Below are 14,623 nucleotides of genomic sequence, written 5' to 3'. Positions count from 1 at the left end.
TTCCCAATGGAACAATGTCACCGTCAGTGTCAAAAGTGAAATGAGTTTTAGAGGACTCTGGATTTTCCCAGTGGTAGGTGTCCAGAGCGGCTCAAGAGACAAAGCTTGAGGAGGAGACCAGTGAAGAACAGTTGCACGCGTTCAAAGTGTTCCTAGAAATGCAAGCACTCCACAGAACCCAGGCTGGCATATCCTTGTTCTTAGCTTGGCTAATTAGGGCTGGAACAATGTTCTTTTAACACATATCTGGGTCTTTGATGTGAACCAGGTTGTATCTGGATGATTCTGAAACTGGACAAAGTGGAAATGTGACTGTTGGCAGCCCTTTGTGTAGATTTATCCTGAAATGCTATATCGTATACTTAAACCTGGTAGGTCAAAGCCCATCTTGAATAATTCTGTATACCTACGTAGACAGACAGGTGTTACTGATCTAAGTATGGCACCTTAAATAAAAAATAGAGAATGTCCTTCATACCTGATTTTTAATTGTGGGTCAGGGTAACTGAGTGACAGAGAAATCTTGGCTGTTGGTAGTGTTCTAATATGATTTACTGTCCATGACAAGCCCACACAAACACAGAGCTGAAACAAGTCCAGGACTCCTTCATGAAAATGGGTCTTTACAGGCACAGCCCATGGAGGCCCATGATGGAACAGATATCTACCCTGCAGCCCATGGGAGACCCCATGCCAGAGCAGATGGATATGCCCTGAAAGAAGCTGCAGTCCATGGAGACCCTACACTGGAGCAGGCTCTTTGAGGAACTGCAGTTCATGGAGAGGAGCCCACACAGGAGCAGGCTTTCTGGCAGGATCTGCAGCCCCTGAGAACTCACGCTGAAGCAGTCCATTCCTAAAGGATTGTACCCAGTGGAAAGGACCAACATTGGAGCAATTCTTGAAGAATTGCAGCCCGCGGGAAGGACCCATGTCAAAGAAGCTCATGAAGGACTTTCTTCTGTGGGAGGGACCCTGCACTGGAGCAGTGGAAGAGTACAAGGAGGAATGAGCATCAGAGGCAAGTGTTACGAACTGACCACAACCCCCAGTCCTCATCCCTCTGCATTATTTGGTAGGAGGAGGTGGAAGAGTTATGAGTGAGGTTGAGCCTTTTGTTAGGGCAAGTGACAGAGTTGCTTGGTGGGTACCTGGAGGACAACCAAGGTCAACCCACCACAACCAAAACAGGTGGTTTGTGTGTAAAGAGACCTAATTAGCAAAGCTGTATTTGGTACCAATGTAGCAAAGCTACCATCCTTTTCCAAACCACAGCAATAGTCTAGTATCAATTCTCTCTTTTAAGGCTACTGGTCTGGGTGGTATAGCTTCAGGGATGCAACTCAGATTGACACAGCAATGCCACGGAATCCAGGCCTCAGAAAGCAACAGTGTCTGCTAAACTCACAGCTCTCACTGATTCTCTGTATCTCCTGGCAGAAGTCTCTCCAGTGATTAATATATATAACTAGGAGTCAGGTTACCTAGGGCCTTTGTTTCTAGCTAGGGCATCGGCTTGCTGGGTGACCTTTAGTGAGACATCTCAGGTTGTTCTGCCTCTTTTCTCTGCTCTACAATAGAAACAAAATATTTCAGTAGGCACGTGAAACAATGAATTAATATTTGTAAAGCAAGCATTTGCTGATCTGTAGAATAAAGGAACTCTGCCTACAAATAATTCTTATCCTTGCCTTACATTTAAAGTGCCTTATCCTTGTCTTTATAATAAAAATGGAGATAAACCAAAATACTACAGCAAGTGACAGTGAAAAAATACCTTGGTTCTTGCCCAATATTACATAAGCGATTTGTGTGTATGTACTAAAACAATGAGAAACCTTGAAAAGAGGAGGATGCTACTTTTCTCCCTCTCTTGATTTTTAAAATATGTTTTCAAGCTGTAATGTAAAGGGATTCTGTTTAATATCCTACCATACCTTATCACAGAAATAAACACACTAAGGTTAATTGAAGCATATTAGCAATCTGTAAGAGTATCAAATATGAGCCTTCCCTATGTCAACTGCTCTCTTAGAATATTCAAGCAGAATTTTCATTTCAGCAACTAATATGTTTTTTTCTTTTCCACTGTAAAAAAAAATATTTTATTTGGTGCCTTGGTAGTTTCACCAAGACTATGTATTATGTTTTCAAATGTTGTTAAAAACGAGGTCTGGCTGGGAAGGAGGTAAACATTCTAATGACATCCTATTTTGAGGCCAAGACATTTTTAAATCTTTCCTCGCACTCAAATATTATTTTGCTTTTCATGAGCAGGTACTTGAGGTGTAACCCAAAGTTGTTACCCTTCTGCCACCTGAGAGTCGGAGGCTGAATCCATCTGAGTCTGGGGTTGCTTCTTTCCTTCAGTAAGTCCCGAAACATGACTTGTCTGCAAAAATGTTTCCCCCCTGCCATCGTTTATTCTAGTTACAATCCTATTCCTTTTCCCTCTACAGATCTCACCCTGCTAGGTGGATCTTTTTGGCATCAGCAGATGGTTGGCAAATGAGCAGATAGCTGCCGTGCATAGTATTTGCAGAATTAAGCAGATGAGTATCAAGTACCTTTAATTAGCCACAAAGAGAACTTGTAAGTGGTAAAGGGGTAAACCAAGATGTTTATTTCCTACCTCTTGTTTCTGTTTCCTGGAACACTGAATATAAAAATTAGTGTATTAGCACTTGAATTATTTGGTAAGTCAGACACATTAAAAAGCTTATTCTTACATACTTGTAGGTAACCTGCTTGCAGAGTACTGTGGCATTACTGTAAAGAACTCAAGATGAAGAACATAGGACCTCAGACAAATGTTAGGAGCTTCTTTTATATAAGACAGACATTCACATCCTTCATCTAAAATGTTTGTAGTAAAATATGCAGGTATATGTTCATCCATTAGGCAAAACCCTCTGGCTGCCAAATAGCATCCGTATTTAATTTTAAATTGTCATTATAACACTAGTAAAAGAAGTTTTAAAAACCAGTTTGAAGACAAAACTTCAGTAAATATACTGCCTTTCTGTCTGTGCTTTTCTAGTTTGAGTTTCCTGTGGTGCATTTATATTCATACGTCTATCATATTGTTAATGAGTTTTCTTCTATAAATTGACCCTGACTGCTACTGTAAAATATAGCTTAAATGAAGTATGGCTTTGAGACTAGGCAGATTATTAAAATATTAAAGTATATATATTGAATCATATGGATCTTTCTTGTTGATATTTCAAGCCTAAATACTTTTTTTTGAAAGATGACCTTTAATGAACAAACTTATGGTCCAAGATGTCCTCATACAAAGCTCCCTCTGGATCTTACTTTTCACTGGCTTGCATCTTTTAGCCCTTACACATCTGCAAAATGGATGTACAATAGCACCACTTAACCCAGTAGCCTTTGAAACTCACTTTACTTAAATACAGATGAGCGTTTAAGGTATGAAACAGAGGAAAACTGCATGCATTGTTTTCTCTGTGAAATATAAATGTGAGAGCGACAGAAATTAATACACTCTGGGTGTAACCAGCAAGCTCAATTCTTGGTGGGAAAAGTTTATGAAAGCAAAACAGGTTCCTTGTTTAGTTGTAAAATAGAATTTGTGATCTGGCTAAGTGTTTATGTACTCAAAAGAAACACACATGTTATAGCACTGGAGATTCTTGCAAAAATATCCACATGCCTGACTGTAGTGAGGCACAATGCCTTTATTAGGATTTTACCCTAGATCCTTATGTTTTTTCCTACTGATCATCACTCCCTTGCAAAAACTATAAATTAATTCTTTAATTGTACACTAGTCTGTATAAGTGAACAGAAAATCAGTGTCAGTTGTAAGTATTTCTCTTGATGGGAGAAAATTCTTAATTATATTTAAATGCATTCATGAACACAAATTCTTTTTTTTTTTTTTTTTTACCCTACAAGTCTCAGTAAGCTACTCAGCTACTAAGTACCATAGAAGTTGCTTGAGATATTGTGACCAGATGGTTCACGGGGCTAGTAATGGATTATAGTGTTTTCTAGCTCCAGATTGCCAGTTCAAATCTGGGTCAGGTTGACACTGTCTGAAAATTATTACTGTTTGGTGGCTTATGTGAAATGAGTTGAAGACCTCAATATAGTTCCTAAAGGCTGGGTTAATATAACACAAATGTCACCAGATGATTGTCGATTTCAGGGCTCTGGCTGAAGCACACTGAAGTCAGTAGAAAAACTTCCGTTGATTTCAGCAGGTATTGAATTAGGTCTTAGTTATGGAGAACGACTCCTTTGTGCTCTTGGAAGTGGTTATTTACAAGGGGCTGAAGGATGCCCATGAACTGTTCCTCGGAGATGTGTACTGCTGCCAGCTAGGATAAAGCAGAAGGAGATACTTATCTGTCCTTGTACTTCATGGACTATGCAGATATCAGGATGGGCCAATTCTTGGCTAAAATGCACTAATCCTCCTGAATTTATGTAAGAGTAGGCTTATTCTGGCAGAGGGTGGTAGAGAGTCAAAATGTCTCTGAAAGTTCACAATAACATTCTCTTGTTAGGCTTGGTGCTGGTCAGCAGGTCAGATAAATGGCTCCTAAGTTTATCACAGATCGCTTGCTCTCACCCAAGCATATTTTTGGTTTTGTCTGAACAGCAGACCTCCTTTGAACTCCACAGATGATGACCTGGCTTCAATCTGAGGCATGTTTTGTCACCATTTAGGCTGCATTAGTACAGCAATGGATGAGAAGTCACTTGATCCTTGGGGATAAGTGCCATCATAGAGAAGAAATATTAGATATTAAAGACTCTTTAGTTTTACTGACTGGAAATTTAAACCAGACAAGGTAAAGTGAGAAATGAGGCACAGTATTATCACAGTAGTTGATTAACCAGTTGATCAAACCAGTAGGAAAAATGGAGGAATTGCCATTTCTAGCTTCACATCAAGTTCAGGTACGTGTCTGGAAGGTATGCGTTAATCAGACATGCCACTGGACTGTGTCCAATAACACTTCTTGCATTGTGATAGTGATGTAGTATTATTGCCAAGGGACCCAAAAAATGAGACAAAATTGAGCTGGTAGTCTAGTCAACCATGTGTATTTACTCCTGTCTTCTGCTCTCTTTCAAGCTTGGTTTCTAGTCCTGCTACAGTGGCAGTCAAGTACAACCATGATCGAATACTTTCTGTACCCCTTAAATTAAATGAATTCAGATTTCAAAAACCAGCTCTTGGCTGCATACCTGGGAACTCAATGTCTAACTGATTTGATATCTTTCTATGACAAGGTCACCCAGCTAGTGGATGAAGGGAAGGCAGTAGATGTAGTTTTTCTGGATTTTACTAAAGCCTTTGATACCCTCCCTCATAGCATCCTTCTGCACAAGTTGTCCATCTGTGAGATAAGGAGGTACGTGGTGCACTGGGTGAAGAACTGCCTGAAGAGCATGGATCAAAGGGTTGCAGTGAATGGGGCTAGATTTGGCTGGTGACAGGTCACCAACAGTGCTCCACAAGGCCCAGTTCTAGGGCCAGTTCTGTTCAATATTTTTATTAGATCTCAGTGCAGGAGTTGAATGCACCATCAGCAAGTTTGCTGATGACACCAAAATGGGAGATGCTGTTGACTTTCTCAAAGTATGAGAGGCCTTGAAGAGGGATTTAGAGAGATTGGAGCATTGAGCAATCATCAGTGGCATGATATCTAACAAGAACAGATGCTGGATTCTGCTGTTGTATGTGGTGTTGTATGTGGTATGGAGTAATGCTGGGCACATGTATAAATTGGGAGAGGAGTGGCTGGAGAGCAGCCCTGCAGAAAGGGATCTGGGGGTGCTGGTTCACAGCAGGCTCAGTGCGAGTCAGCTGTGTGCCCTGGCAGCCAGAGGGCAAGCCCCATCCTGGGGTGCATCGAACACAGTGTCACCAGCTGGTCCAGAGAGGGGATTATTCTGCTGTATTCAGCACTGGTGAAGCCTTGCCCTGAGTAATGTGTGCAGTTCTGGGCCCCACCATGTAAGAAGGGTGCGGAGGTCCTTGAATGCCTCCAAAGGAGAGGAAAAAAATCTGGTGAAAGGGCTGAAAGGAATATCCTATGAGAAATGGATAAAAGCTCATCTAGTCTGGAGAGAAGGAGGCTGAGGGGTGACCTTATTGCTTTCCACAGCTTCCTGAGGAGGGGAAGTGGAGAGGGAGGTGCTGATCTCTTCTCCCTGGTATCCAGTGATAGGATGTGTGGGAATGGTTCAAAGCTGCATCTGGGCAGGTTCAGACTTGACATTAGGAAGCATTCCTTTATGCAGAAGGTGGTCAAACACTGGAACAAGCTTCCTAGAGAGACTGTCTATGCCCCAAGCCTGTCAGTCCTTAAGAGGCAATTGGACAATGCCCTTAATAACATGGCTTAACTTTTGGTCAGCCCTGAACTGGTCAGGCAGTTGCACTAGATGATTGTTCTAAGTCACTTACAATGGAACTATCCTATCCTATCCTATCCTATCCTATCCTATTCATCTGTACTAGTCAATAAAACTTCGGGGTTTTTTTAAAAATCTCTTTTGTTTCTTCTTTACCAAAACATTTATGGATTTATATTTAGTCAGATGCTGGTGACTTGAGGATTTTACTTTCTAGGTACGTACTCTAAACAAAGCTGCAGGTTTTGATGAATTTCTGTATTTTAGAATCCCTCATTTGTTTACCTATATACTATTCAGCTTAGAGTAAAATAACTATCTTGACCAGTTTTTGTTGATAAAGAGTAATAATTGATACTTTAGGAGAACAAAGGAAGTAGATTTTGGTACTGGTACATGAACAGAGACAGGAAGGAGAGAAGAGGCAAAAATATTTTCACAGTAGGAGGACGAACACAGTATGGGTGTTCAATTTAGTCTTGAGATCAAGAGCAAGACAATTCACAAAGACAGTTTGCACAGAGGGAAAAACCTGAAGGAAAGAAATGAGTGAAAATTTACCATTTTTGTCCAGGCCTTTGCTCTTTTAAATAGGAAAGCGGAAGTGTTTAATCTGCATAACTTACATTACGTCGTATGTGCATGAAGAAATAAAATCACAAAACAGAAAAGTCACATCTTGATCGGGATGCTGTCAAGCAGGTGAAGTGAGGTGAGAGGCAGTTCCAATTTCATCACCTAATGTTTGGATGAAGGACAGTGTTCCTGTTACCAGAAGACATATCAAACATCAGATCTGCACTTGAGCTGCGATATGAACTTAGATATCTTTTAAAGCCTGATTGCCTTTTTAATTTTATTTGTATTTATTTAGCAATGGATTACTGCTGATGGTGTTTAATGATAAGATTGTTATATCTTTTCTATTAAACGTAACCAGGTTTTAATGAACACATAATTTAGATCACTTCAGATGCCTTATTTGCATGTTTATAAACATAGTATTGCCCATCAAAAAATTTAGGATGGTTGAAAAGGATGTTTAGATTTACACAATGAGCTTAAGGAAGTCTTGTTCAGTTTCCTAAAATGTTTCAGTGTCATGTACTTAGCTTCAGATGTAAATGTATTATGTTTTGGGGAATATATATCTAAAATATTCAATATGAAATGCCATTTTCTTTGGGAAGCAATTACCTCCTCATTTAGCCATACAATTTAGAATAGATTTACATAAGAAAATAATTTAAACATGATATTGTTTTCTGAAATCTCACAATTATCTTTTAATCTTTAATTATCTTTTCTGTGTTACTTTTCCCCTCCACCCTTCAACCGTCTCAGTAACTTTTAAGTTCATTTAATTGGCAGGTGTGATGGGTGAGAACGTAGAATCTGTATTGGATGATCACAAATCCCAGATACTTCACTCAAAAGATATGCCTTTTTCCATATGCCTGTCTTGTTTGTGTTTACATGTTCAACTGTTGGCAAAGATGTAATTGCTTAGTGAGAGACACTAAAATTCTTGGTGATTGCAAGATTTATACTCTTTTTCATAACAGGCCGGAACTGAAATGGAGCAGGAGAAGAGACTTCATAATGTAATCTTCTTGAAGGTGAACCGATGTACTGACCAGGACTATTTGCCAATACAAAGCTATGTAACAGATGATTTTGGATCAGAAAAGCACTATAGCCAGGTGGTAAAGATAATGTTAAACTGCAGTAGCAGTTTTTGCTTATGTGATAAGAAATACAGAATAGTTCAATAATTTACAGACATATATTTGGTGAGAGGGGGTATTTTTTTTAATTATTTTTTTATTTACTGAGGTTTGTTTCTAATTACTGATCCATTATCTCTGGCCATATGTATTCTTTGCCTACCTGTCTGTTCATTTATTTTGTCTGGTTTTTTCCATTGCTTTTTGTAGGATTGCTCTACATATGGAATTATGGTTAGACCTATGCTAAATAAGCATATGTGTGGGTAATTTAAAACAGGAAGCTCATGTGAATCAAAGAATGATGTATCTTGGCCATACATTTTAGCTATGTTCATGCATATTCATTCATATTCATGCAGACAGTTAAAATCTGATCATATAAAAATTACCATTCAAGTCACAGTGAAACTTTTTTGAACATCAAGTAAAACACAGGTAAAATTAGATGAAAATCTGACACAGTAGCAGGATGATGCAGGATCAGTACTGTGGATAATAATGAAGCGAGACCTTGCTCTCCACCCTGTGTGGTAGCTATCTATCTTCTTTACAAAAAGTATGCATAGAACAAATGAAGAGCAGCTCAGAACTCTTGTTTTTTTCTTCACGGAAAGACAAATGGAAAACCAGTGCCTCATGGACATCTCCATGAAGGAGAAGTACAACTTCTGCAAACATTGTTTTACCGTCGTTACACTCTGAGCTCTCTGTTTCAGTTTTAGACACCAGGCTTTATTAGAAGTGTATTATATTTCAGGTGTTTCATTAAGGCTACATTTCACAATTTTGGATGAAAAATTACATGTACACAGATGTAACATTCCCTAAAATTCAAACATATGCCAATTTCATGTATTTCAGTTTCAGGTGAAGAAAAATTACAGGCGGGAAGTCTTATTCGGTAGAGTAGTCCCTCACAATATAGCCTTATCCTGTAAACACTGATGCCCAGAAAAACAGGACCCATCACTGAACGAAAAAGATCCTTCTGGTTTTGATTCCTGTTTAAGGAAGATAAGAATTACAAGAGAAATAGTCACTTGTGAAAACAGAAATTTATAAATGGACATGTCAGCTTAGCATTGATGCTAATGAAAATGGTTATGGGAAAATTACATGATATACCTACACAAAAATTTGCAAGTAAATATTGAAGTTTTCTACCAGTCCTGGAAGACAGGTGAAAGCCATGTATGTGCAGTTAGCATGATGCTGAGTCCAAGTTAACTAGCCCTGACATTGTCTGTACCCATTCTGTTTCTGGTTGTTTGAGTATGGGCAGTTCCACACTGTGCCCTGCAGACATATACTTAAGCTCTCTCAAGTTCTGCTTCTAGAAGATGTGTTTTGGCCACAGCCTCAGATTTATGTGCCTAATTGCTCACTGAAATCACCTAAGTTTGTTTTGAAGACCCAGGTTCTGGTTTTGACAGTGGAAGAGTCTTGGGTAAACTGACAGTACCTAAGACCTTGGACCAAATAAACCAGAATTTATTATGTGTAGTGATCAGAAATTTACCAAGTCCTTCTGAAAGTACAACATTCATTAATCTGAACTTTGTGAAACAAGTATTCCATGGCCAGCTAGAGTAACACTCACAGAAAACAGGACTGATATGTGGGTTGAAGACAGGGCTAGCTTCTAGATACATCCTCCTGTATCTGTTTTTATTGATGTGTCAGAGGAAGATGCATAAACAAGTATGTAAATGGTAGCCTGGTGATGACTATGAGAAAGGCTAACAGAAAATATCATGGGACTCTCGCTCTGAAAGACCGTGTTTTTCAGAACTCTTCTAACATGTTAGAAGGCTCAGGGATGGTGCTTATAGTAATATCATGACTCTTAATAAGATATATTTTAATAAGATAATAATTTTTTTTTCATATTTACTTGTGCATTCCTTCCCCCTAGTATCACATCAAATACAATTACTGGATAACTCTTTATCACCTTTGGTCTAAATAAATCTTTCTTCTTTTGTAAACAAAGAGGCCCTGAAGTGAGTGTGTATGAAATGAATTAGGGTGAGATATCATAACTGTGCAAGCAGTCTGTTATGAACATACACGCAGGACAGCTCTATTAATGATAATTTGTGCTTGAATATTTGCCTGTATTATTAGGGTAGGACTTGAAAGGCAGTAGTAGGATGTCCTGCTTTGCAGCAGAACCCCTGGGTTATTTTAGGCAAATATTTTCTTCTCAGTACCTCAGTTACGTCTCTGTAAAACAAGGAAGGAAATATCAGTCTGACCCATGTAGGGTTGCACAAAGTCTCAGAGATGCTCCAGTCCTAGGATAACAGAAGAGAAAACATGAGAGGTCTTGGAAATGCCCATAAAAGAGGGAATGGTAATAGTTTCTACATGAGCACTTCACACTACTTTCCAGCCACCTCATTTAAATACCCAGGCTAGATGCTGGAGCCCCTGGATGCTCTATCTAGCTGAAGGAGAAGAAAGCTGCCTCCAAAGGGCTGTTCAGAACACAACATGGGTGAAGTTCACACCCACCCTGAACTGCTAGCAGGAGAAATTGTTAATTATACATAAACACTAATAAAAGAACTTCCTAAGTTGAGGGCACTTCACATTATATACCTCCATCTGCTTCAAGTTATCATCTACCCCAGGGTTTTCCTACAGTGTGGCTACTACACTAGTCTTCCCTCTTCCCCAAAGACTGCCCTATATTTGACACTCATAAGAGATTTGTAAGGGTGTGCAAAAAACGGGTACGTGTTTAACTACAGAATTTTACCCAGCCATTTTGGATTGGTCATGAAATTTTACATTGCTTCAGTTGATAACATGAAGAATATTAAATCTAACCTAAACAAGGTAAATATGAGGAAAACACAAGAAACCAGATAAAATGTTTTTAGCACAGGAACATTTTGGAGCTCCCTGAGTTCTATTATATTTTTTCTAAAGTATTGTATCTAAATTTCTTGCAATCATCCAGTGTTTTCAGGAGGCTCTTGGTGATACGTGAGGGATTTCTGTGCTTAGCTAACATGAACACTGGAGGAAGAATAGAGCCCTTTAGTTCCCACATGTCTGCGTAAATCTTCAGATGTTCTGAGCTGCATTTTAATACTCTTCAGAAGTGTAGCTGAAGTATAGTTGAGAATTTAAGTGTGATAATCCAACAAAAGTGTTGCTAGTAATATTGAAAGTAATATTAAATGTCAAAAGATAACAAAAGAAAGACTGTCTTTTTTTTTGGGGGGTGGTGGTTTTTTGTTTGTTTGTTTGTTTGTTTGTTTTTTATTTCCAGACAAAGGAATAGAGAGTTATTCAGGTTATTCAAAGCAGTAGCATATTTCACAGGTTGTGGTAGAAATCTAATGAATATCAGTGTTTTTCTTTCTCTCTCTCTCTCTTTTTTTTTTTTTTTTAATTCAGTTAAACTTAGCTGATTTGTACTTGTTTTATACATCTGTCTGGGCAACCAAAGGAAGTAAGTGCTAACCAGTCTTATAACATGTGCCTTGACAGAATATATTATAGGTCACAGAATCCAAAGCTACTGACCACCCTCTGTGTTGCATTTATTATTAGGAAAACTCATAGGAAAGCTGCCACTCTCACCAAGACTGTGCACAGAGATCCAGTAGTAGCTGTCACTCTTGGAGAAATAGATTTGTATTGAAATTACAGAAAATACAAATAACAAGTAAGTTTCTGGACTGCCAAATAATGGCCTGTTTAGGGCACTCTGTAAACTGTTCTTATCCACACTGACTTTGAATGAAATTCTGTGATGTAACAAAACATTTATGAGCCATGTGGGGCTTTAATTTATTTTTTTTTTATCTTTAATGAATGCAGTGGTAGTTGGTGAGAAGTTTGGAACAAGAGTTAATGCTAACCAAAAAGGCATCAGCAAGGCAACCGAGTAATGATGGCTGGAGTTATGGCTGGGTTGAGCTTTGCACTTTTGTAAGGCATTCAGAGTTAAATATCTAGCAAAAAGTAGCCAGATGATAGACAAAGAGATGAAGCTGATGAAATAAAGATCAGACTTTATTTACATTGTGTCTAGAACTGAGCTCTTAGTTCAGTGTTTTCTTAGTTTCTGGTCTACTTTGACATGTAATAAACTCCATGTCTTTTCAGAATGTTGCTAAAAGCATCCTGGCATAGCTTCCTTGTAGATGCTTTTTCAGGACTTTGCAAGCCTTCAGTTTGGATACAAATGCAGAAGGCCTGTCAGGCACTAGGACCTAAAGAATTAAAAGCATCCCTCTTGCATTAAAAAACTTATTGACCAGAAAATGATTCCAGGCTGAAAAAAAATATTTATGAATTCTGCTGAATTTGGCAAGCCATTTTGGATAAACAAAACAACAAAAAAAGGGAAAATTTCTTTTCATGAAAACCTGTTTCATTTCAGTCTCTTCAAAAGAAAACATCCTAGTATTGCCAAATGACAGATTTTAGAATTGTCCTTAGAAACAGATTTTTAGGAAGGGTTTTGTAAAACCTTAACAAAACAAAATGTTTTGGCTGACCCACAGTGACTCTTCCCTCTTCCCCCCTCTGGTCTCTTGAGCAAATTGACAATGTTTATTTCAAACAGACCTGAGGGTTTTTTTCTTTTTCCCTTCCCCTCCCGCTGCCCCCTCAACCCCCCAAAACTTTTCACTTTTGAGTAGTGTTAAAACAACTTACCTATATGTAGTGCTGCACTAAAATATCTCATAAACGCTTCCTGCTCTCAGTGTTTGATAATGGCTTTCCTGTTTCAGCACTGGCACTCTGACCCTTTGCAGCTTGCAGTAACAGGGTTAATTTTTTAGTTCAGGGCAACAGGGAATTGTGTGACAGGGCTCAAGCTGTAATCACACTTACTAGTGAGGCTCCAGGTCTGCAACATCACATTTGTCTAGGACTGACTGGATGTAAGCTGCAAATATTTAGAGCACAAATATACCGTTACTGTTCAGACCCTAACCCAAATCCCAAAGCAGTGCACTTTTCTCCACTAACACACCACTTTATGCTGTTTAACTCAAATATTCTCTAGATGATTATCTCCTGTTTTCCACTGCTGTATCTAGTCACCTCATGTGGCTGCAGAAATCCATTTCTCCATTTCAGACAAAGGTCTGGACCTGTCAACAAATTTTGTACATGCTTTTAGGGTTAATGAAGTGTAGCAAGCACTGTTGGCTTTGCTTGCTGAGCATGTGGGTGTCAGGACTGTGGAAACAGGCTGGCTAGCAGGTGCTTTGGGACTGGGAGTGACAGGAATGCTGGTGAAGTATTCATGCTTGGGGCTGCTGTCAAGAACTGGTCAGAGCTGCACAGAGACTGGAAGGGCAAAAATGGGATCAAAGTAATGAATCAATAGAACAGGGATATAAAACACTCCAGAATCTGAAAGCCTAGCCCACCTGAGCCAAAGGAGCTCTTACCCTGTGTTTGACTGTCTCTTTATTGGGCTGGGAGAGGTTTGAACGTTTTGGTGACCTTATGTGAGGTTTCCCTTAGTTATCAGAGTAGCTGGAAAACCCTTCCAGGGAAACCGAGGCACGATAACTGCAGCATTGTGTTCTGCTAACAGAGGTTACCCTGCAGATAGCAGAATGTTGTACTTCTAAATGGTTGAGCTGATGTAAATCATGGGTTGCTTTTTGATAGAGGCTTTCAGCAACGTAACACGCATGTTTGATCTAGTATACACACTATACATTCACATAAAGGGGTTTACTGGGTTATAAGGCTGAATTTCTGAATTGTATGACTGGGGTCTTTGTGCCGACACCATTAGGAATTTGGCTGTTTCTTTACATCATGAATATGCACAGAAACAGAGCATAAAGGTGCAATGCTTTGTGTTAATTTTACATGTGTGATTAATGTGCCAACCAATAAGAACGCTATTAACTTTATTTGAGTGCATGCAAGAAAGGATAGGGATGCTAAATTCTGTAGTTATATTCTAGATGTCACTTGAGCCATCCAAATCAGCTTTTTCTCTGTAAGAGAAATCATTGCATTCATGAATAAATGCATTCATGCATTCAAATCCCTTGCATTCATGGTATTCAGCCTTTTCTGACTCCCTCCTCTGCACATCCTGCACCTCAGGGAGGTCATAATTATAGCAAACTTTGCTGTAACGTAGAGATGCTGAGAGAGCTTCTTGGCCTGGCAATGTTGTTGAGAGAAAGCTCTGTGCTACCATCAGTAGACTTGTGTATGAGGAAAATCTTCTGACATGGAGCTAAGGTAGGTGTCCTTACATTATTTTGACCATTGCTTAGGCACAACTATAAACTGGGAATCATGGTTTAACAGTCCTACCACATTGCTTGCTAGGACTGAGTCTGAGACTTTGAGTGCCTGAAGATATTTACTTCTTTTGGTAAGGTTGCAAATGTAAGCAGAATGTCTACTAAGAATGTACAATACATAGTAACTCCAAAGAGATGGCTTATGCAACAGCCCTCCCTCAATTAATGTTGCACATCTCATATAAT

The sequence above is a fragment of the Falco cherrug genome, chromosome 6, assembly GCF_023634085.1.
Source record: "Falco cherrug isolate bFalChe1 chromosome 6, bFalChe1.pri, whole genome shotgun sequence".
Lineage (NCBI taxonomy): Eukaryota > Metazoa > Chordata > Aves > Falconiformes > Falconidae > Falco > Falco cherrug.
The sequence above is the reverse complement of the archived record's forward strand: the minus strand, read 5'-3'. Positions refer to the sequence as shown.